The sequence below is a fragment of the Myxocyprinus asiaticus genome, chromosome 50, assembly GCF_019703515.2.
Source record: "Myxocyprinus asiaticus isolate MX2 ecotype Aquarium Trade chromosome 50, UBuf_Myxa_2, whole genome shotgun sequence".
Taxonomy (NCBI): domain Eukaryota; kingdom Metazoa; phylum Chordata; class Actinopteri; order Cypriniformes; family Catostomidae; genus Myxocyprinus; species Myxocyprinus asiaticus.
This window is the reverse complement of record NC_059393.1, coordinates 1,265,993-1,288,816: the sequence shown is the minus strand read 5'-3', so window position 1 is coordinate 1,288,816 and position 22,824 is coordinate 1,265,993. Positions and strand designations below refer to the sequence as shown.

The 22,824-nt window shown below is 40.8% G+C and overlaps 1 long non-coding RNA gene across 1 annotated transcript; it reads right to left on the bottom strand.

Annotated features, from left to right (window-relative positions):
* Positions 1–2,346: 2,346 nt before the first annotated feature.
* Positions 2,347–4,829, bottom strand: LOC127438755 (uncharacterized). Its single transcript, XR_007896812.1, has 3 exons — positions 4,635–4,829; positions 4,237–4,352; positions 2,347–3,639 (listed from the first exon to the last, which is right to left on the bottom strand). It is a non-coding gene; the product is annotated as an uncharacterized LOC127438755 (long non-coding RNA).
* Positions 4,830–22,824: the final 17,995 nt, after the last annotated feature.

Genomic DNA, 22,824 nt, shown 5'->3' with positions numbered 1-22,824 from the left:
ATGAGCTGCCTTGCTGTCTACTGTCGACAAATGCATCTTTTTAATCTAAATGGAACCTCATAAATGACTGATTTGGAATTGGAACATTCTACAGACAGCATCTTTGTCTGAGTTAGCCATTAGCATGTTGCTAAACTTTTGGCTTAGCCAACAATGTGATGCTATAATAAGCTTAATAATACATAACACACAAAGACTGTAAAATAGTCATTTTTGAATTAGAAATTTTTATTATCAATACTTTTCAGTACTGAATAAAAGAGAAGTTTGTGACTTTTTTTCACTTGTTTAAAAGCATTTTTGCCCTCCTGCACAAAGAATAAATTTGATGCTGCCTTCAAATTTGGCCCAAATAAGGCATCTTAGAAGGCTAACAGTCTTCACATCGGGAGTGTGCCTATGATGCCTTAAAATTCTGTTTAGGGAGGCGGTTCATTAGGTTTTCGAACAGAGCAACAATGTTAGTTCTTCTGTGAGTCCATTTTTGTTGTCGTGTCACAAGAGCTCAATTTAATGAGACTTAAATGTCATTACATAAATAATTAATTCACTTTGTGCTCTTTACTTTGAAGTGTACATAATGAGTCAAGTAATTTAGTTAACTTTCAAATTATGGGCATTTTAAATAAAATGCATTTAATGTGTCTAATTACTTCAGCATACAGACCCTCACAACATTATCGTCCCCAGTCATTCATAAGTTTAAGCTTTCTGTCCAGCCATGTGTTTGCCATTATAAGGATCATGGTAGTGTGATTATACCCTTTCTCAATCACAGCGTATTGGTAAAAAGACAAAATAACATGGGGAGATATGGATACAACTCAGAGAGAACAAATACTATACTTACTCCCTGTGAAAGTGCACATACGCTAAGAGCAACATTTATTAGTCATGCTGTCAAAGCTAAACTAGTACATGCAAGTAGCGTATCTTAGCTAAGCTAAGATTTAACATTGTGTATATTGCTCTTCCCAAGTTTTTTTTTTTTTCCATAGTGTTTTCAAACATGTGTAACTTTCTTTAATTACCAACTGTGTGAATGCTGTGCAAGGTGGTTGCTTTGTGGCCTAAGTCAAAATACCTTAAATCAAAGTACTGACAATTGTAATAGTGATGCTCGCCTTAGTAAACACTTCAAATATGATAATTTTGTGTGATTTGATAATGAGATCACAGCTGGATAATTTTTAATTAGTACTGTGACACTTTTAAGTGTCTTTATAATTCCAGCTGGTTAAAATGATTATCATGATGGGGAAAGTTTTAGTTTGGTTTTGACCATAAGTATAAAGTCTGGTCCATGTTGCAGATTATTCATGCCAAGAACTGTTCAACCTAATTGCTCTAGCATTTATGAACAGATAAATCTGAAATTTGTAGATGTAATTCTGAAAATAAAGCAGAATTTATAGGTGTGCTCAAGGATATCACGTGTACTTGCCAGTTAAGTGTCTCAAACATACTCTGAATATCTTTGGAAAATTGAATGCCATGAACCTCATAAAAAAGGGCAGAGGTCAACAATTAGCAGACTGCATCACGACCCGGACCCAAGATTAATTCCACCTGGACCACAAAGCATTTATCATAAACTATTACAATTATATATAGCATTATTGCTTTCCACAAGGACAAATGGAGTATTTGAAGCGCCATGTATACAATGAAAAGGTTGGTTTCACCAATGTCTAATTTTGTTTGTCCAATCGCCCAGGTTCATATCTATTGTTGACATTCATATTAAAGGATATACTAGTTTTTGTAATATAATGCTTATTCTAAAAAGGCAATTTCCTGTAAATGTCAACTAGGGCTGCAACTAATGATTATTTTGATAATCGATTAATCTAACGATTATTAGAATGATTATTCGACTATTCTGCGATTATTGCAACGATTAATCATTAGCTCTTAACCGATTATTCAGCTTGTGCCCCGACTTAAAAGGTTGTATTAAACGTGCCTACTAACAATAAAGAGGACACAATCATCTTTTAAAAATACATTTTATTAAGTTTAATTCAGTAAAGAAATTCACTGCAAAAAATCCTATTGTTATCAACTGTTTTGTCTTGTTTTCCATTTAAAATGGTCTACAAAATCCTTAAAACAAGATACATTTACTTGAGTTGCAACATATAAGATATTTAGACTTGCTTTAAGAGAATGTATCTTAAATATAAGTGTATTTCGTATATAAGTGTATTTTTTTCACTTGGTTATACTTTCATTTAATTTTATTTATTTCATTTATTCATTTGGCAGACACTTTTATCCAAAGTGACTTACAAAAGAGGAAAAACATAAGCGAATCATCTTAAGGAGACAGTGGTATGAAAAGTGCCATTTTACAATGTTTCACTAGCATCAGAATAGCATTCAAAACAAATTAAAGTGTTTTTTTTATTTGTATTATTGACTGGTTAAATGCTCATGGAAAAGATGTGTTTTTAACCATTTATTGAAGACAGAGAGTGAGTCAGCTTCACGGATGGAGTTGGGAAGGTCATTCCACCAACGTGGTATGATGAAGCCGAAGGTCCGTGAAAGTGTTTTGGTGCCTCTTTGTGTTGGTACAACAAGGTGACGTTCCTTAGCCGACCGCAGGCTTCTAGTAGGCGCGTAGTTCTGCAGAAATGATTTTAGGTATGCTGGAGCAGACCCAGTGACTGTTTTGTATGCCAGCGTCAGAGCCTTGAACTTGATACGTGCATTAACTGGCAGCCAGTGAAGAGACAAGGAGTGGTGTAACGTGCTCTCTTTGGTTGATTAAAGACCAGACGTGTTGCTGCATTCTGGATCATTTGCAGGGGTCTAATTGCACATGCAGGGAGGCCTGCAACAAGAGCATTACAGTAGTCCAGTCTAGTTATGACAAGTGACTAAACAATTAGTTATGTGGCATGTTCAGAGAGAAAGGGTCTTATCTTCCTGATATTGTAGAGTGTAAATCTACATGATCTTGTGGTCTTTGAGATGTGGTCTGTGAAATTTAGTTTGTTATCGATGGTTAGCCCTAGATTTCTGACCGTTTTGGAAGGCGTTACTGTAGTTGCACCCAGCTGCACGGTGATGTTGTGTTCAACAGCAGGGTTGGCTAGAAAGACAAGGAGTTCGGTCTTGGCTGGGTTAAGTTGCAGGTGGTGTTCCTTCAACCAGGCCAAGATGTCTGCCAGGCAGGCAGAGATTTGAGCAGTCACTTTGGTGTCATTGGGGTGGAAAGACAAGTAGAGTTGCGTGTCATCAGCGTAGCAATGGTAAGAGAAACTATGTGCCTGAATGATGGGTCCCAGTGATGTTGTGTATATAGAGAAGAGAAGTGGCCCAAGCATTGAACCCTGAGGTACCCCAGTAAGTAGCTGATGTGGCTTGGACACCTCACCTCTCCAGGCTATCTTGAAGGACCTACCTGAGAGATAGGAATTAAACCAGAAAACATAGTTCCTGTGATGCCCAGCAAACAGAGGGTGGAGAGTAATATCTGATGGTTGACTGTGTCGAAGGATGCAGAAAGGTCCTGTAGAATCAGGACGCATGATCTGGATTCAGCTTTCGCCTGTCTCAGCGACTCAGCAGGGCAGTCTCGGTGGAGTGTCCATTTTTGAAGCCTGACTGATTGTCATCCAGCAGCTTGTTCTGTGAGAGATAGGCAGAGATTTGATTTAAAACTGCCCTTTCAAGTGTTTTTGCCATGAATGGGATGAGAGAGACTGGTCTGTAGTGTTCCATTTGTGTGGGTTTTAAGTGCAGGTTTCTTCAGCAGCGGGGTTACTGGAGCCTGTTTAAATGTAGTGAGAAAAGTATCTGTAAGTAGAGATGTGTTAATTGTATGTGTGAGTGCAGGTAGGATGGATGGAGAGATGGCATGGAGAAGGTGGGAAGGAATGGGGTCAAGGGAACAGGAGATGGGGTGGTTGGAGAGGATGAGTTTAGAGACCTCAGTGTCAGTCAGAGGAGAGAACATAGAGACAGAGGAGTTGCATACAGGAGACGGGTGTTTGACAGGGTGAGGTTCTGAGAATGTATTGCTGATGGTTGTAACCTTATTAGTAAAAAAGGTGGTGAAGACATCTGCTGTCAGTGATGTGTCAGGTAGTGGAGGGCAGAGAAGTGTGTTGAATGTTCTAAACAAGCTGTGAGTGTCTGTGGTGTTGTTGATCTTGTTCTGGTAGTATGAATTTTTTGCAGATTTTACGTTATCTGAAAAAGTTGCAAGCAGAGACTGATACTTACCTAGATCTGCTGGATCTTTAGATTTCCGCCATCTCCTCTCAGATGCCCTGAGGTCAGTCCGATGTTCACGAAGGACATCAGAGAGCCAGGGGCTGGGTGGTGTAGAACGTGCTGGCCTTAAGGAGAGAGGACAGATGTTGTCTAGACAGGTTGTTAAAGTAGAGTTTAGCCATCTCTAGCAATGTTTACATCAAGGGTGGAAAATACATTTTGTGTGGGAAGAGAGGTAGAGACAGCAGTGGAAAGGCATGTGGGTGAAAGAGAACGGAGGTTACAGCGAAAGGAAACCAAAGGTGGAGTCTGTTTTAATGTAGATAGGAGAGTCATGTTAAATTGAACAAAGTAGTGATCAGAGACATGTAAAGGAGTAACAAGAGTATCTGAGTTGATACAGTTACATGTAAAAATGAGGTCCAGCTGGTTGCCCGATCTATGAGTTGCTGTGGTGCTTAGCCTTTCCAAGACAAATGAGGCCAGAAGAGCATTCAGTTCCGTGGCCTGGGGCTTGTCTTGGTGTTTGTTGAAATCACCAAGAACCACAAGTGGCTTACCATCCTCCGGGAAGGAGGACAGCAGGACATCCAACTCCTCGAGAAAGTTTTCCAGCTGACCTGGAGGGTGATAAATGACAACAACCTGTATTTTTGTGGGTTGCATTGTAGTAATAGCATGGAATTCAAAAGTAGTATTGTTACATAGAGAAGAGTGTGGTGAAAGAGTCCAGTTGTTATGAATGAGCAAACCTGTTCCCCCACCCCTACCGGTGTGTCGAGGGATGTGAGAGAAAGAAAAGTTGTTGGAGAGAGCAGCAGGTGTTGCTGTTTCCTCTGGACGTATCCATGTTTCTGTCAGTGCCAGGATGTTGAGGGTGGACTGTGAGGCAAAGGCTGGAATGAAGTCAGCTTTGTTCACAGCTGACTGGCAGTTCCAGAGTCCCACTGAGAAAGAGAGCGGAGCAGGTGCTGAAGTGCAAAGTGGCCGTAGGTTGTGTGGGTTGCATTTGTCTTGCATCTATATTGTGTAAACGGTCTGTAACAGATAACAGGGATGTGCTTGAAGGTATATGTTATTCGTGAAGTAGACATGTTAGTATGTACAAGAAAATAAGAAAAGAGATAGAATTAAGATACTTAAGTGCTATGGTGAGTGGCGCCTTGTCAGTGTCCTTGCACGGTGGACTCACACAGGTAGACACCCTTGTCTTTAAACAAGTAGGTCTTCACATGAGGGCTACCACTTCCGCTACCGCATCAGCATTCACGTCAAATATATACACGATGCTAACGAGCCATACAGTGAAAAAAGCAGGACACGCCTTAATGCTACTTAGCACAAAGCTAGTCACTTGGGCAACCGAAACTACGGGTTGCGTGAGGTGAACAGCGCGGGAACAAATGTGACTTCAGAACACCGCAAATAAATTATGCTACACGTTAGCAATAAAAAATACTCTAAAACAAGTGAAGCACTGTTTATAGACACTAAATACAATGATGGTTTTACACACACTGGACAAACAAATCTAAATCTAGCAGTGAATACCCTGGGATAAGTAAAAACAATATAGCACATACACCAACACACGTTTAAGCAATGCGAGTTCAAGCCAGTAAACAAACAGCACAAGTCTAGCAAAGAATACCACTCTACAACAAAGTAAAACAATGAAATAAACACAATTACATGCAACTGCAGACTCCTGTAGATAAATCTCTTCATTTGGGGATACTTCTGTGAGTGCAGTAAAGACAAAATATACTTATATTCAAGATCTATTCTCTAAAAGCAAGTCTAAATATCTTATATGCTGCTTCTCAGGCGAATGCATCTTTTTTTTAAAGGATTTTTAGATATTTTAAAATATTTGTATTTTTTAAATTATATTCAACATTCTCCGATAACAGTTTTTTATTCTGCAGTATAGCTGCTAAAGAAAATATATGTTGTTTTAAAGGAGTTTTAGATATTTATATTAGAAAACAAGCCAAAACAAAAACAAATCAAAACCGTATTTTGTTGCAGTGTAAAATGGGGCGAAGACTCTCTCACCTTTCTGTTCACTTCAATCCATCTTTAACTCACAAAAACACTCTCTTATATTGCCAATTTTCGTCACGTTAAAGGTGCAATATGTAACAATTTTCATGTAATATTCGCCTTTTTTTGCCAATGTGTGAACAGCTTGTAACGCAACTTAATGAGCCCTCCCGGACTTCCTAGGTTGCCTATTAAAGCCTGTAGACTGATTTTCATGCAAAGGGAGCGGGTCGCTTTTGCCGGGAAAATCCAAAGGATGTGACGGATATGTGCGCTCCCAAGAGCCTTGCCTCAGACAGTAATAGCTTCTCTTCCGCTATTCAACAGCGACAACAAACTGCAACACTAGGTAATGTTATCTTAGAGATGGAATCCAGCAAACAGCCGACTCCCAGCACAACACCGACTCCTATGCAAACTCAGAGTAAGCCAAAAAAACATTTATCTACTGAATCCAGTCTGGCTAAGTGGAAACGTTTTCGTGGCCAAGCAAAAACTAGAGTGAACATCGGCAGGGCATTTGATTCCTGGAGGGACCTTCGTTCGGTTTTGGGGATCAAAACCGACCCTGAATTGGCGTTCTTCTTATTGGACAGGTAAGCTTACATAAGTGCAAAGCATGTGAGATATAGTGCCATAAGGATTGATCTGTGTAATTTTAGCTAACTTGATCTTGCCTGCACATTAACTGTCATAAACAATTGTAAAAGATGAGGCGAGAAGCAGTTTTCCTTCTTAGGTGAGGCTTTATTCTTTCCTCTTCGCCACACCACTTTACAGTTTACCTTGAAGCACTAAACTAAACACTAACACACACTGCTTTCACAATAAACTTTCACTACTAAAAATCCTTGCTCTGACTCGGCTCTGTCATATCCAGTCTCTCTCTCCACTAAGTGCTGTGTCGCTCTATTTATGCCGCTCTCCCCGTGCTCACTGAAATTAGAGACAGGTGTTAGACATAATTTAGCTCAGGTGTAAGCGCCCTTACCATTTTCTCTCTCTCCGGAGAGATGCTTGACCACGCCCCCGCTGCCACAACAATGTTAATCTGTAATTATTCAGCAAAGTAAACTACAATGACACATGAAATTAATGCTAGACAGTGTTCAAGATAATGCAAATAGACCCATTCATTAGTGTAATGTAACTTGGTTATACAGAAAATATATACATTCTATTATTATAAAACAATAGCGCATCGATATATCAAAATGACAGTTGTGATGGAATCACATCAATATACTGAATTGTGTCAACATATTTATAACGTACAGTCTATTTTATAAACAGCTACTGTCATCATCCAAATTTAGCTAACAGCTATTGATAAAGCTGGCTAGCTAGCTAATGCCGACATAGGTTATCGTATAAATGCAGTCAATGTATCATGCAAAGAAAAGTGATTACTTCAAACTACAGTCTCACATAGTCAGACCTATATATCCACACTTTGTTTTAGCCCTGTTCCAGCACTGGAGAGTCAAATATAATATACAGTCTCAAAGTTTGTAGTAAAACAATCATAACTGTGTAATTTTAATTATGCTACCTCATCTGTCAGCATGATGCCGGTGAATTACATTGTCTCTTTGTACGTTACGTCATTGTTGTGGCCGATGCTCGCATCCTTATGGAGTGTGTGCACGAGCGTGAGCACGAGCAACAGGTAGCTGGCTGCAGTTCACTTAACGGCCACAGGTGTCATTAATTACAAGGGTTTCTAAATCTTACATACTGCAACTTTAAGAAATGCATACAATTAGTCGCGAGCCATCACGTTATAATCTAGCTGCAGCAAGCGCGCCTGAGGTACGAGCGTCCCCGTGCCTCCGAGTGTGCCTCATCTGGGTGCAGTTTCTCCCTTTTTGATCGGGACATTCGCGCAACTCGTAGAAGAGGTGCTGACCACACAGAGAAATACCAGTTTCGGAGTTTGTAGTTATTTACATGATCTGCTTCCATATTATTCGAACTTTAATAAAGCTGTTATGCATTAAATATAACTGCATTAAAGATGTAACAATGGGGTGTTTTCTTTAAAGACGCTCGACACGCAAGTTTTGCTTCAGCAGAGCGGCAACTCCAGCTCCACTTATTCCACAATGAGAGTGCTTCTGTATTTACTTATTTTGTATTTTTGCATTATAATTCCCTCATACTTTGCGAGCTACATCAACTGAAGCTGTTTGGAAATTTTAGAGTGCATCTGGACTGTGAGCTGTATTTTCTTCCTCTCCTCAGTCAGGCACGAGCTGAAGTGCTGCTCTCACACATCATCATTAGAGTTTAATATGATCTTATGTTCACATAAGATAATTAAAAGACATCAATCCCATGTCTATCTGCCTATCAGGCACAGGAACAGTTTTTTCCCTCAGGCTATCCATCTCATGAACAGTTAAATTGCCCCACTGAGCAATAACTATGTGCAATACACAGTTTAGTCTTTTTTTATACTTATCCAACACATCCAACCTCTTCTGCCATTTCATTCCTCTGAAAAAAAAAACAAAAAACAAAAAAAAACATTTGCAATGTACATAACAGATTGTATTAGATTTGCACTACCCATGTGTGTGTCTGTACGTATGTGTATAATTAGTTTTATTTTTTATTTTTTATTATTATCTATGTCTTGCTGCTGTTTTTGTATTGTTTTTGTATTGTACTCTGGAAGCTCCTGTCACCAAGACAAATTCCTTGTATGTGTAAGCATACTTGGCAATAAAGCTGATTCTGATTCTGATGTTACGTTAAATGAGATCAAACAACTATTCAACAATGAATATTTTTGTCGACTAATTGTTTCAGCCCTAATATCAACCAAAGGGACCGAAATAAAATGTTTGAAACATACAGTATGTACACTCACTTTGTCAAAATAGTGCTTTTTTAATTATAAAAGCCACAATTATGAGGTCGCTGCTTTCAGGGCTGTTACGCCAGTAACATTTTAGAGGTTCAGTTATTGTCACTCTAATAATATTTATTCGTACAAATACTTCAGTACAAAGCAAACTTATGTCAATGTTAAGTATCTTTACTTTAAATACCATATTTAGACCCAGTTTACACTTTTATTTAGCGATGTTCACTTGTGATTGGATCACCCGAACATTTTAATACCAGGCGGGGTCAAAGTCTGCAGGTTTCAGAGCATATTAGATGGCTGCATTTAAGTTTGTTATATGACTATACAGTAGGTTTTGTTATAAATCAATATACAAATAGATTTAAATATTCTATTTAAATCTATCCATTCTATAATGGACAGCAGTCTAAGAGGGTCTATTTTGTCTGTTTAGGAATTTATTATTATTTGTATTTTTTTCAGCCACAGTATTGTGGTTGCCAACTTGGAAAAATTATAATGAATTTTCCTGAAATGCACATTGTTTTTGATTGTTTGAAACATCAATGGGACAGCAATTAAGAGATTGGACACCTTGGAATGTTAATATATTCCTGCAATAGGGAATTCCATTTGTCATTTTATGATTCAGAAGGGTACTCAAAAGCATCCACTTTGTGGCCGCTATGAGCCCTCGATGCATCCTTTTGCCGAGCTCACAATGGTGTGGACTTCACTGTGGATTACTATGCAACACTAATGCATATGCAGCATTACGTCACAAATTTGTGAACTTGAAAGTGGACCACAACTTCCTGAAGGACAGGGCCTAGGAAAGCTTTAGCAGGACCTTTGGTTCTTCGTCCACAACAATAACGACACTGCTGTCACCTCTGGAGAGATTTTTGCTCAGCCACTTCAAAGCAGGGTGGAGGTACAACACTGATGTGCCAAACATGAAATCTGACAGTAATCTAGGGCTTCTGTGATGGTGGTTTCTGGGGAAAATATTTATATGGGCAGGTCAGTCAGGTATAATGGGGTTGGATGGGTGCGGAATGGAAAGCTTTATATTGCAGTGCCTTGGCCTGATTTGTAGTCTCAAATCTCTACTGGTGCAGAAAGATTTTTGCCAGACAAAGACCTTCACAAGTTTGCTCACCAGCATTGTCTATCTATGTTAACACTTGTTTTAAGAAATGCTGCCCCAACCTTCACCCTATTCCTACTTCTCAGCTTGACCCTTAAACCTCACCCTACCCCTAACTCTGGTAGCAGCAAATGTGAGTCTTACGAGATTTGCGCAGAACAAGGTATCCCATCTAGGCATGACCACATTGTAGGTGCTGGAGGAAGGTGACTACCCTGCTCAACAGCTTTGTGTCTGAGAAGTGATGCAATTAATTAATTAATTTATTTTTCCAGATCTTTAAAATAAAAAATATATATATATATATTCAAAATCCAATTCACACAAAACTATTACTTGAATACACTTCTTCAGTGTTTTCAATTACTGAGTTCAAAGCCATTTTGATATTTGATATTTTTTTTAGGGCTTAACGTAAAAAATGTCATGTGCTTTAAGCATCCAGAGACAGCAAAAAAAAAAAAAAAAAAAAAAAAAAAAGAAGTCTCATTAAAAGCTGTAATTCTTGAAAAAAGAAATGTTGCCATGAGTAGTGAAGAATAATCTTTTATTTTATATATATATATATATATATATATATATATATATATATATTATACAGGGTTGGGTGGGTTACTTTTTAAATGTATTCCACTACAGATTACAGAATACATGCTGTAAAATGTCATTTGTAACGTATTCCGTTAGATTACTCAATGTCAGTAACGTATTCTAAATACTTTGGATTACTTCTTCAGCACTGGTAGATTTTTTCACTTGTTTTGACTATAAAAACTCTGCCAGTACAATAAGACAAAATACACATGTTAAAAATACATTCTCTGAAAAACCTAAATATCTTATGCAGTGTTGTTTCTAAAACAAGATCAATCAAATTGTTCTTGTTTTAAGGATTTGTTGATATTTTTACAGGAAAACAATACAAAAATTGTTATCAAGAATATGATTTTTGCCCTGATATCAAAGGTCTTACTAGAAAAAAATACATTATGATCTAACATGAATTTTCTTGATAAAAGAATATGATCGTGTCTGGTAACATGTGCATGTAAAATGGCTAGAAATAGCATTTTAGCTTAGCGTACAGCTGACAATTTACATAAGGTTTATTTCTATTTCTTCTGCTCCAAACTTACTTCAAACTTACTTCTCTGTCTGCTCATATGAATGTAACACATCATAAGAAAGTGTTTCACTGCTGTTCAAATGCACTTTGGATCGCATCATTTATATGTATAAATGTTTTCCATCTGAAAGGACTAAATATTAAATGAAACAAATGACAATAAAATGCAAAGTAATCTCTTCAGTAATCAAAATACTTTTTGAATGTAACTGTATTCTAATTACCAATGGTTTAGAGGTCAAAGCTCAGCCTAGAAGAAAGACCATTTTACCAGAAGGCGTAGTCACATTTTTGTTGTATTTTTTTCTATCATCTGAGGAATTTAAGCTCTTTTTAGAAGCAAACTTGGGCATCCGACAATGCTTAAAAATAACGAATACAGAAAGCAATTTTGTTGTAAGTGGTTTTATTTTCAGTATCAGAATAATTCAAGGGTGTAGATTATTTTTCTTGAACATTTGGCTGGGGGTGGGGGTGGGGGGGCTTTGTGTTGCAGCATGAAGTATTTACATGTTTCATTGATCATGGTATAAATATTGGGGGGGGGGGGGGGGGGGGCGTTGTACTTGCTTGTTTTGATGTAAGTGGTTTTATTTTCAGTATCAGAATAATTCAAGGGCGTAGATTATTTTTCTTGAACTTTTGGCTGGGGGTGTGGGGGGGGGGGGTCTTTGTGTTGCAGCATGAAGTATTTACATGTTTCATTGATCATGGTATAAATATTGGGGGGGGGGGGGGGCATTGTACTGGCTTGTTTTGATCCCCCCCCCCCAACCCTGCACCCAGAATCTACGCCCCAGGAATAATTGCTCATGGTCATACGCATGCCCTAAAAAACCCTTTTAAATTTAGCCACATTTGTCACCAAATTAATCATATCGCATTTGGCTTTCAGTTTTGTAGTATTGTTTCCAAATACTTTCCTTATATCCATTTTCCAGTAAGGATATTCAGATGAGCTATATTTAAAAAACAATGGCAGTTATGTTCCTTATCTGATCATATTTATGTGTTAGTTAATTTAATGCTCTTCCTCATTCTTCAGAACAGTTTACAAGCACATCTGGTAAAGCGGGAAGAATATAAATACAGTTAACCTCTAAACAAGGTCTTTGTGAAGAGCCAGGTTTTTATTAGTTGCTATTTAGCAGAAATAAAAATGCATTGGTACACCATTATTAGCAGCATTTCTTTTATCAAATATGCCTTATATGAAATGCTAGGTTTTATTATCTGTTAAAAGGGCAATCAGTAGTTCTCTAGCTAGCATTAGCATTGCTCTTTTAAATACCGATGTTACAGTGGTGTTAGATGCTATACTGCCATCTTTCGATGTGGATCAGCATGATCGTCTCTGCTGCCCCTGTCAGCTCTGGAATATAATTTGCATCTGCAAAATGTCTGAGTTTGAGGTCATTTCTAAAGTTATTTTATTACTCCTGTAATATAATTGCTTTGCCTAAAAACAAACGTCAGAAATCAAGTGAACATGCTTCTACTGTTAAGGAAAGATTATTATTGTCCCTCATATCAATAATCTTTGGAGACTGTCTACGTTTCACGTTATTTCTGGACAGTTATTACCTTTATTAGTGAACTTGGCATAAAATAAACCTCAGTTATTTAGCGATACAGAATGTTATGGTAAAGGAAAGTTTAGAATTGTTTTTGATGATCAAATTTTGCATGTCCATGAATACTGTATTTGAAGAACTCTAGTATTTTGCCTTTGCAGATGTTTCTGTCTTCTTGCTTGAAACAAGTTGCTTCAGACCTATTTTGCTGCTTCAGCAGTACAGCTACTGGATCTCCCGTTGTCTCCGCTGATAAAGCATGATAAATAAGTATGTCACATTGTGTTCTGTCACCATGACAAATTCCTTGTGTAAGCATACTTGGCAATAAAGCTCATTCTGATTCTTTTTGCTCTTCGCATCACCAAACAACAATGTTCTAAGCATAACCAAGAGTATCTACACAGGCGGCAGCCAATGAGCATGAGGATTATCTTCTTCGACGTTTAGAAACACCACGGGTCATGTTATTTCAACATGGTGAAACACATTGCACCATGTAGAATAAGTTTTTTTTTATAGAAAACTATTTTGAGTACAGTATTCATATGATTTGAGTACACCATTCGGGTCAAACTTCACAAAAACACAATTCATTCATTAATGTGTAAAACTTTTAAAATTGGCTCCAAACTACTGAATGCACCTTTAATTTTAATGTTTTGTGAAAACAAAACCCGCCAAAGTGGCTACTGAGAGGGATGGAGTTACCCGCAACTGGCGATTTCCACCCACTGTTGGCGGGTGGGCAGGTGTTAAAGACCCCCTCCAGTGAAAATCAAGTTTTTAACCTTATTTACATGTCCATATGGTGTTTTTTATATGCTAGAATACATACCATGAGTGAAATCAGCAGTCAACACCATGGCTGAGCATTTTCACCTTGGAACTGCAGTTTACCAAAGACAGTCTCAAAAACACAGATTCAGACAGCCAGGGTTTCATACGTCACAAACCTAAGGAAACAATCCTGTCAACTTGCGGGGTGGAGCTTTCCACATCAATAGCATATGCTACGGCGAAGCAAGGGGTATCAGGAGAAGCCAGGTGTAGTTATGTATCGGTATTTTGCAAGACATGTTCTGTTTTCGGATGCAAAGTTGAGAAAGGACAAATGATGAGCCTTCATGTAGTACCAAAGTATCTGAATAAAGATAAATAGGTGCAGTTTATTTGGAAAAATCGTAATGTCCCAGCAAAACTTCCAGAGAAAACTCAGGTTTGCATTAGTCATTTTCCAGATAACTGTTTTGGAAATTGTACCCAAAAACAGATGGGTTTTGCCACTAAACTAATATTGAAGCCCAACGCGGTCCCATCAATTTATCCTGGGGACACAGCGAGCCCAAACTGCTGGTGAGCGGTGCAGGGTTGAGTGGAGATGGAGGCAGGGACTAATTTGCATATTCATAGATCCGTGCATACTAAATGAGGCAAAGGTGTAGAGTTATACCTAAGCCATTTTAAGGCATGAAGGGATTATTTTCACGGAAATAAAACTTTTAAATGTAATTTTGATTAACAAAAATGAGTTTTTAGGGGTTAAACCAGTGACTGGAGAGGGACTTTAATGTCAAGCCCTGTGAGTGCATCTTTGATTCAATAGATTATCCAAAAAGTAGCCATTATCACGTGGTTATTTCGTGTTCATACCATTTGTTTTTGGTTGAATTTCCAGTAATAACAACTATATTGTGACAGTTTCTTTTATCATGATATAAATTTCTCCTACCGACAAAAAAAGGATTTTGGTTATACCACCCACCCCTATGCTGTACTTTAATAACTAGGGTTTAGGTGGCAATTGATTTTTAGCAAAATTAAGAAAAGGAAATCTGGCCAAAAAGGTGTTTTTGAGTTTGTTGTGATGTTTCAAAACAGCTTGCCAGCGCAAACTATCAGGAAAACTGGAGAGGAAAATGTATCCACATCATTGTTGGGTGTGACCTGGTGCTCCACCTACTTTGACGCCAACATCTATTTCCAGTTAATTTCTTCACTTATTTGAGATCAGTCAACATGAACACACTGGTTGCCACATCTTATACACCCATCTCTGCAGTAGTATCATGTCTTTCTCTAAAAAACAAGTATAAATAAAGTTTTTCATGATCGTACATGGATTTTTTCCCAAAGAATTCACCATAAAATACAATAATAGGTGGTAAACAGTGCATATTATGGCCACATATAGTGTGTTAGCATTAGCATCAGCGCCTTGAGTGCAGATTGTAAACATGACACATTACCTTCTGGATATATATTACTTTAAATCATCATTAAAACAGCTTCTTGATCTCATGTAGATTCTGTTCATAAAATGAGGCATGTAGTCATTGTCATTTTTTTTTTTTTTTTTATGTCAGATAAGCATTTTTTACATAAACAGTGTGGGCAGTGTCCAAATGTTTGCAAGAAGTAAACCGTTGCTCATCTGTTTCAACCTTCTTTCTAGCTCTGAGCAAAGAAGAACTTTGCTGTTAGTGTATCGGAGCCTTTAGGGGTCCCTAACACTACGAATGAGTAATAGTTATACTTGCTTTAGCAAACACCACTAATTCAACTGACCTATTAAAATCAAAAGGCCGGCCACTTAAATTACCACAAAATTAATAAAGATGAAATGTTAAATCATCTGGATATAAACTGGCTTTCTAGTGAAATGAACAACACTATGCGTAATGCTGCAAAAGCACATGTTTTCCTGGAAGCAGAGCGGTGAGTGATTGAATTTCATCACAGCAGAGATCACAGGAGATATCAAGACATTAAGTGAACCCATTCTGCCTGACCCCCGTTTGATGTTTTCTGCTCCCATTTGCACTGATCACACAGAGGTTAAGCTTGAGAAAATTGGACCACACTGCACAAAGAGATTAGAAGTTCAAGTTGCCATAATACCCCAGTGGCAATCAGACAGACGGGATCGTAGGGGCAGATGGGGGGCCTGTGACTGCACGGAGGAAAGTTCCTGTAGGAAACTCCCTCTAAATGGACACTGGGATTAGGGGGAGCTCATGTGTTCCAGGTGTCAGTACTTCCAGAAGGTAAGCAAATCCCGGAGGAAGAAAGAGAAGATGCCTCTGGTTATGTCTTGGTGAACATATTTCAAAGTATGGAAAGTATTGAAGCATGAATAAAGCTATCAATCATATTCAGTTGCAGGATTAATGGCTTTACCATGAGAATTGCACACACATCTTTCAACCAATTCAATTAGGACAATCTGATGAGTAGTCGACCTATAAAAAGTCTATAAAAGTCTAGTAAAATCTGTCCTGTTAGTAGTCATGTTTCCATCCATGTTGCAAATTAAATTGAAGTGAAAAATTTGAATAATATCGCAAAAACAATTTGCGAATAAATCTCAAGATAACAAAATCGTCACTTCCGGGGAAATTGGCACAAAATGAAGTTCCAAACAATTTTGGGAAGTGCTTGTTCATCTAGGCCTGCCAATCATATCAAGGACAATCTGATGAGTGTACTTCTCATAAGATAGCGGCTGCTTCCAATTCTTCAGGCATCCCTCCACTTCCCCATCTCTAACTTTATATTTCATAACACCTATACCAATTATTTCATAACACCTATACCAATTATTACAAATAAAAATGACTTGACTATATGATGATCTGCTGTTTATTCCAGTAATGAGTGAATTATTGAAGCAAAGACAAGTTAATTTATTTATGCACATCTAAGAATGTTTTCTAGTAAATGTGTTTCTATCGTAGTTTATGCGTATGTCTTCATACCATATAAAAACCTATCCACTTCAAGCGACAATATTTACATTTTAGTGCACATTTTGGAGATTGAATTCGCATCATGGTGTTTTCAACCTGCATTTTATGCCATAATCCCATAATTCCCAACTAGTGTGTGTGTGTGTGTGTGTGTGTGTGTGTGTGTATGTGTGCATGCTGTTGATAGTAAAACACTTGTTATGCAACATACAATTTACACATTCATTGTGAAATGGTGAATCTTTTCAGGACATGCTCAAATAATTGGTAAAATTGAAATTCAGTCTCCAGTGATATATATTCCAGTTCAATCAAGATGGTGCCACGGATGGCTGCCTCGGTGTGGAGCTCTCCAATTATTTTGTTTGTTTGTCCTGTGTTTAGTCATTTATTTCCAATCAGTTTTACCAGGGACGAACTGCTGAACATTCGGCAGCACATACCAGACAATCTTTTCCTGGTTTTTGACTATTCAGATGTTTTGCTGGACATTTTAGTCGGAGGCGCAGCTGTGTTGTTCAAGTGCGCTATGAGATGCAAGCGAGGGAAGGGAGCCGGTGTGCTGGTCAAGCTCCGACAGCTGCTCTCTCTAAGAAAATGGACGAACTACATCTCCTCACCTGTACAAACAAGGACTTTTCAAACTCTGCTGCCTTGTGCTTCACAGACACCTGGCTGAGTGAAGCCATTCCGGACAGCGCGTTACATCTGCCGGGTTTTCAGCTGTTCAGAGTGGATCGCATCGCAGAGTTAACGGGGAAAACGAGAGGCAGTGGAACATGCTTTTAGATCAATGTAAGTTGGTGTACAGATGCAACAACGTTAAAGATGAGCTGTCCTAATTTGGAAGCACTCTTTATCAACTGTAAGCCTTTCTACTCGCCTTAGGAGTTTTCCTAGTTTATTTTACTTCTGGTGAGTGTTTATATTCCTCCACAAGCGTGTGTGAGTGCAGTGCTGCAACAGCTGGCTGATCAGATTACAGACATGAAACAGCAATTCCTGGACTCACTAATTATTATTCTCTGCGATTTTAACAGAGCCAACCTCACCCATGAACTGCCAAAATACAGACAGCACATTACGTGCCCCACTAGAGACAGAAATATACTGGAACACTGCTACACAACATTAAAGGATGCATATCGCTCTGTCTCTAGAGCAGCTTTGGGACTCTCTGATCACTTTCTGGTTCATCACCTTCCGACCTACAGGCAGAAACTTAAATCAGCTAAACCTGTAGTAAAGACTGTAAAAGAGATGGACCAATGAAGCAGAGCTGGAACTACAAGCCTATTCTGACTGCACTGATTGGAGTGTTTTTGAAGCTGCAGATACCAATCTGGATGAGCTAACAGATACTGTGACATCACTTATAAGTTTCTGTGAGGATGTGTGCATTCCTACTAGGGTTTATTTAACAATCAACAATGACAAACCATGGTTTACAGCAAAACTCAGGCAGCTTCGTCATGCTAAAAATGATGCTTACAGAAGTGGGGATAAAATCTTGTACTATCAGGCCAGAAACATACTGACAAAAGAGATTAGAGTGGCTAAAAGAAGGTGCTCTGAGAAGCTGAAAAACACGTTTTCAGCTAACAAACCTGCATCAGTGTTGAGAGGCCTGAAAGACATTACTAACTACAAGACACCAACCCCCAACACTGTAGGGAATCAACAACTGGCTGACAACCTGAATGTGTTTTTCTGTAGATTTGAAAAGTGCAGACTCACCCCCACACCTGTTCTGACCTTCACTTCACACAAACATCAACACCAAGCAACCACCCTCCTCCCCCTCCTGCTACTCAACCTGCACTTAAGTTCTGTGTTAGAGGATGTGTTCCAGGTCTCCCTGAAACAAAAGACAAGGAAAGCACAGGGCCCAGATGGTGTTTCACCCACTTGTCTAAAAGTCTGTGTCAACCAGCTGGCCTTCACTGTTCTTCACACAGATCTTCAACAGATCACTGGAGCAGTGTGAAGTTCCCTGCTGCTTCAAATTATCCACCATCATCTCTGTACCAAAGAAACCCAAAATCACAGGACTTAATGACTACAGACCCATCACTCTGACGTCTGTGGTCATGAAGTCATTTGAGAGACTGGTGTTGGCCCACCTGAAGGACATCACTGGACCCTTTCTGGATCCCCTTCAATTTGCTTACTGAGCAAACAGATCTGTGGATGATGCAGTCAACATGGGATTGCATCATATCCTGCAACATCTGGACAGACAGGGACATACATCATGGACTTCAGTTCAGCTTTCAACACCATCATCCCAGCTATTCTCTGGACTATATTAAACCAACTCTCTGTTCCCACCTCTATCTGTAAGTGGATCACCAGCTTTCTGACAGACAGGCAGCAGTTAGTGAGACTGAGGAAATGTATTTCCATCACCTGTACAATCAGCACTGGTGCCCCCCAGGGATGTGTGATCTCCCCACTTCTCTTATCCCTGTACACACCTGACTGCACCTCGAAGGACCCCTCTGTCAAGCTCCTGAAGTTTGCAGATGACACTACTGTCATCGGCCTCATCCAGGATGATGATGATGAGTCTGCATAAAGAAGGGAGTTTGAACAGCTGGCTGCTTGGTGCAGTCAAAACAACCTGGAGCTGAACACTGGGCTTTGGTTCCTGGGCTTTACCATCTCACAGGACCTGAAGTGGGGGACCCACATTGACTCCACTGTGAAAAGGCCCAGCAGAGGTTGTACTTCCTTCGCCAGTTGAGGAAGTTCAACCTGCCATAGGCGCTGCTGATACAGTTCTACTCAGCAGTCATTGAGACTGTCCTCTGCACTTCAATAACTGTCTGGTTTGGTTCAGCTATAAAATCGGACATCAGAACACTACAAAGGACAGTTCAGACTGTTGAGTAGATAATTGGTTGCCCCCTCCCTTCCCTTCAAGAACTGTACACTTCCAGAGTGAGTTTAAGGGCTGGAAAAATCACTCTGGACCCCACTCACCCAGCCCACTACCTTTAAGAACTGTTGCCTTCTGGCTGGCACTACAAAGCACTGAGCACCAGAACCGTCAGGACCAAGAACAGTTTTTTCCCCTAAGGCTATTCATCTCATGAACAGTTAAAACTGCCCCATTGAGCCATAATTATGTGCAATACACAGATTAGTCTGTTTATATTTATCCAACAAATCCTACCTCTTCTGCCATTACATTCCCTTATATATATATATATATATATATATATATATATATATATATATATATATATATCTCTATATATTTCTGTGGCAGTGGGGGTGTGGACGAGCATCTGTCCGGAGAGAGAGAAAGCGGGAAGGGCGCTGACACCTGAGCTAAATTATGTCTAACACCTGTCTCTAATTCCAGTGAGCATGGGGAGAGCGGCATATAAGCGGCCACACTACCAGCAGACAGAGAGAGAGAGTCTGGCACAAGAAAGCCCACGGTGCTCGAGAAGCTGTTGTGTTTAACCTATTGTGTTTGTGAAGCTAATGTGTTTAAGTGACTACATGCCTGTGAAGCTGATGAGTTTGTGAAGTTGTAAAGTATTGAAGTGGTCAATTAAAAAGTCTTACCTGAACCTGGAACCCGCTTCCCTGTGTCCTCCTTCCCTTCTGCTGTGAAGTCGTGTTACATTGGTGCCGAAACCCGGGACACTGAAGTACACCCCATGGAGTCCTCACAGTTGGCAGGGACCCTCAAGTCCCTCGCCGGCCTACACCAGACCCACCCACAATCTCTGCATGATCCGGAGCCTCCTCAGCCAGGAGAGAGCCCCGGCCACATCTCCGAACAACCACAGCCCCCTGCCCCCACCCACGCTTTTGAAGATGGGGGCGGAAGATGACCACAAAGCCTTCCTCGACCTGTTTGAGCGAACCGCCAATATCTGGTGCTGGCTGCATGACAAACGGGCAGCCAGGCTCCTCCCATTTTTGTCCAGGGAAGCCCAGCATGCCACTCAACAACTGCTGGCAGCTAACCTCCTGGCTTATGAAGACCTGAAGAAGTCCATCCTGCAGCGGGTTGGCCGCAGCCCATAGCAGTACCGCCAGCTCTTCCGGTCCATGAAGCTGGAGAAGACCGGCCGCCCGTTCGCCGGAAATGGCTGCTGGCAGGGGATCGCGACGTCATGGGAGAGATCGGCTAGGTGATGCTGGAGCAGCTAATCCATTGACTGCCAAATGGAACGTCGGAGTGGGTTCAGTGCCACCGCCTGGCGTCACTGGAGGAAGCTGTCCGACTGGTGGCGTATCCGAGGGTGGAAGAGCCCTCCTACTCTCTCTCCCCTCCCCCTGTGCTTCCCCATTCTCTTCCCCCTCCCCTCTTCCCTCTCACTCTGCTCTCTCCCCAGAGCTCGTTCCTGCCCTGCAGAGGCGAGGAGTCCCGCCAACGAGGCCAGTTCCCCATGCACAGGGGTCAGTACTCCCAACATCTACGGTGCCCCGCCATTCTCCCCCTCAGGTGGAGGTGCCCGCCGATGCATGTGCGGGTGTAGCGCCTGGGCCAGCCTGCTGGAGTTGCGGATATCCGGGACACTTCCAGGATCAGTGCTCTGTGATGGAGCTGGGGACAGTGGTCTGGATCCCCGACACTCCGTAGGCTGCCCCCGACCGGGCCGGAATGTACCGGATACCGGTAAGTGTCAAGGGGGGTACTCACCAAGCACTTTGTGGACACGGGTTGTATTCAAACAACTATCCACCAACACTTGGTTCAACACGAGGCTTTGGGCACAGTTAAAGTGGGGGCAGCAGTGGCTCAGCAGTTAAAGCTCTGGGTTGCTGATCAGAAGGTCAGGGGTTCAAGCCCCAGCACCGCCAAGATGCCACTGTTGGGCCCTTGAGCAAGGCCCTTGACCCTATCTGCTCCAGGGGCACCATATCATGGCTGACCCTGCATTCTGACCCCAGCTTAGTTGGGATATGTGAAAAAAAAGAATCTCACTGTATATTTGCAAATGTGTGATATATAAATTAATTATTATTATAAAAAACGGTGAGGATGAAGTGTGTGCATGGGGATATCCACAACTACCCTGTGGTGACCCTTGTGATTAAATTCTGGGGAACAAACATAGAGTGGAGGCCACGGTTAGTTCCCGCCTCATCCATCCACTGATTTTGGGGACTAACTGGCCTGAATTTGGAAATGTATTAAAGGGAATATGTGCGGATGGGTCCTGCACAAAAGCGATGAGATGTGAAATGTGCTATGCTCTGGCAGGGGAGGCAGCGGGCTTGACGTCTTACGCGAAGCTTGGGAGGAGGGACCTTCAAACAGTAAGAATGAAATTCAATATGTTCTTGATCTTAGAGCAAATCTCCACACCTTGGGGCAACTAACACAGGAGAATTTGCTCCAAGCTCAAGAACGACAGAGCCGACTGTATAACAGGGGAACTCGGCTATGGGAATTTACACCTGGAGATAAGGTACTCATATTACTCCCCACATCGTGCTCTGTGCCAAAAGGAGTGTCTGGCCATCAAGTGGGCGGTCCTTATTCTCCACTACTACCTGCTGGGGTGGGCCTTCACCCTCTGCTCAGATCACACCCCACTCCAATGGCTCCACCTCATGAAGGATACCAACGCACGGATCACCTGGTGGTGTCTGGCTCTCCAGCCCTTTAAATTCAAGGACCAAGGGCACAGATCGCTGTCGCCAACTTCCTTTCAAGAAATTGGGGGGGGGGGGGGTTTGGTAGACTGGCCGGATGGCTCCCCGGCCTGAGTCAGGCGGTGGGGATATGTGGCAGTGGAGGCGTGATCGAGCATCCGTACGGAGAGAGAGAAAGCGGTAAGGGCTTTGACACCTGAGCTAAATTATGTCTAACACCTGTCTCTAATTCCAGTGAGCATGGGGAGAGCGGCATATAAGCGGCCACGCTACCAGCAGACAAAGAGAAAGAGTCTGGCACAAGAAAGCCCACGGTGCTCAAGAAGCTGTTGTGTTTAACCTATTGTGTTTGTGAAGCTAATGTGTTTAAGTGACTATGTGCCTGTGAAGCTGATGAAGTTGTAAAGTATTGAAGTAGCCGATTAAAAAGTCTTACCTGAGCCTGGAACCCCCTTCCCTGTGTCCTCCTTCCC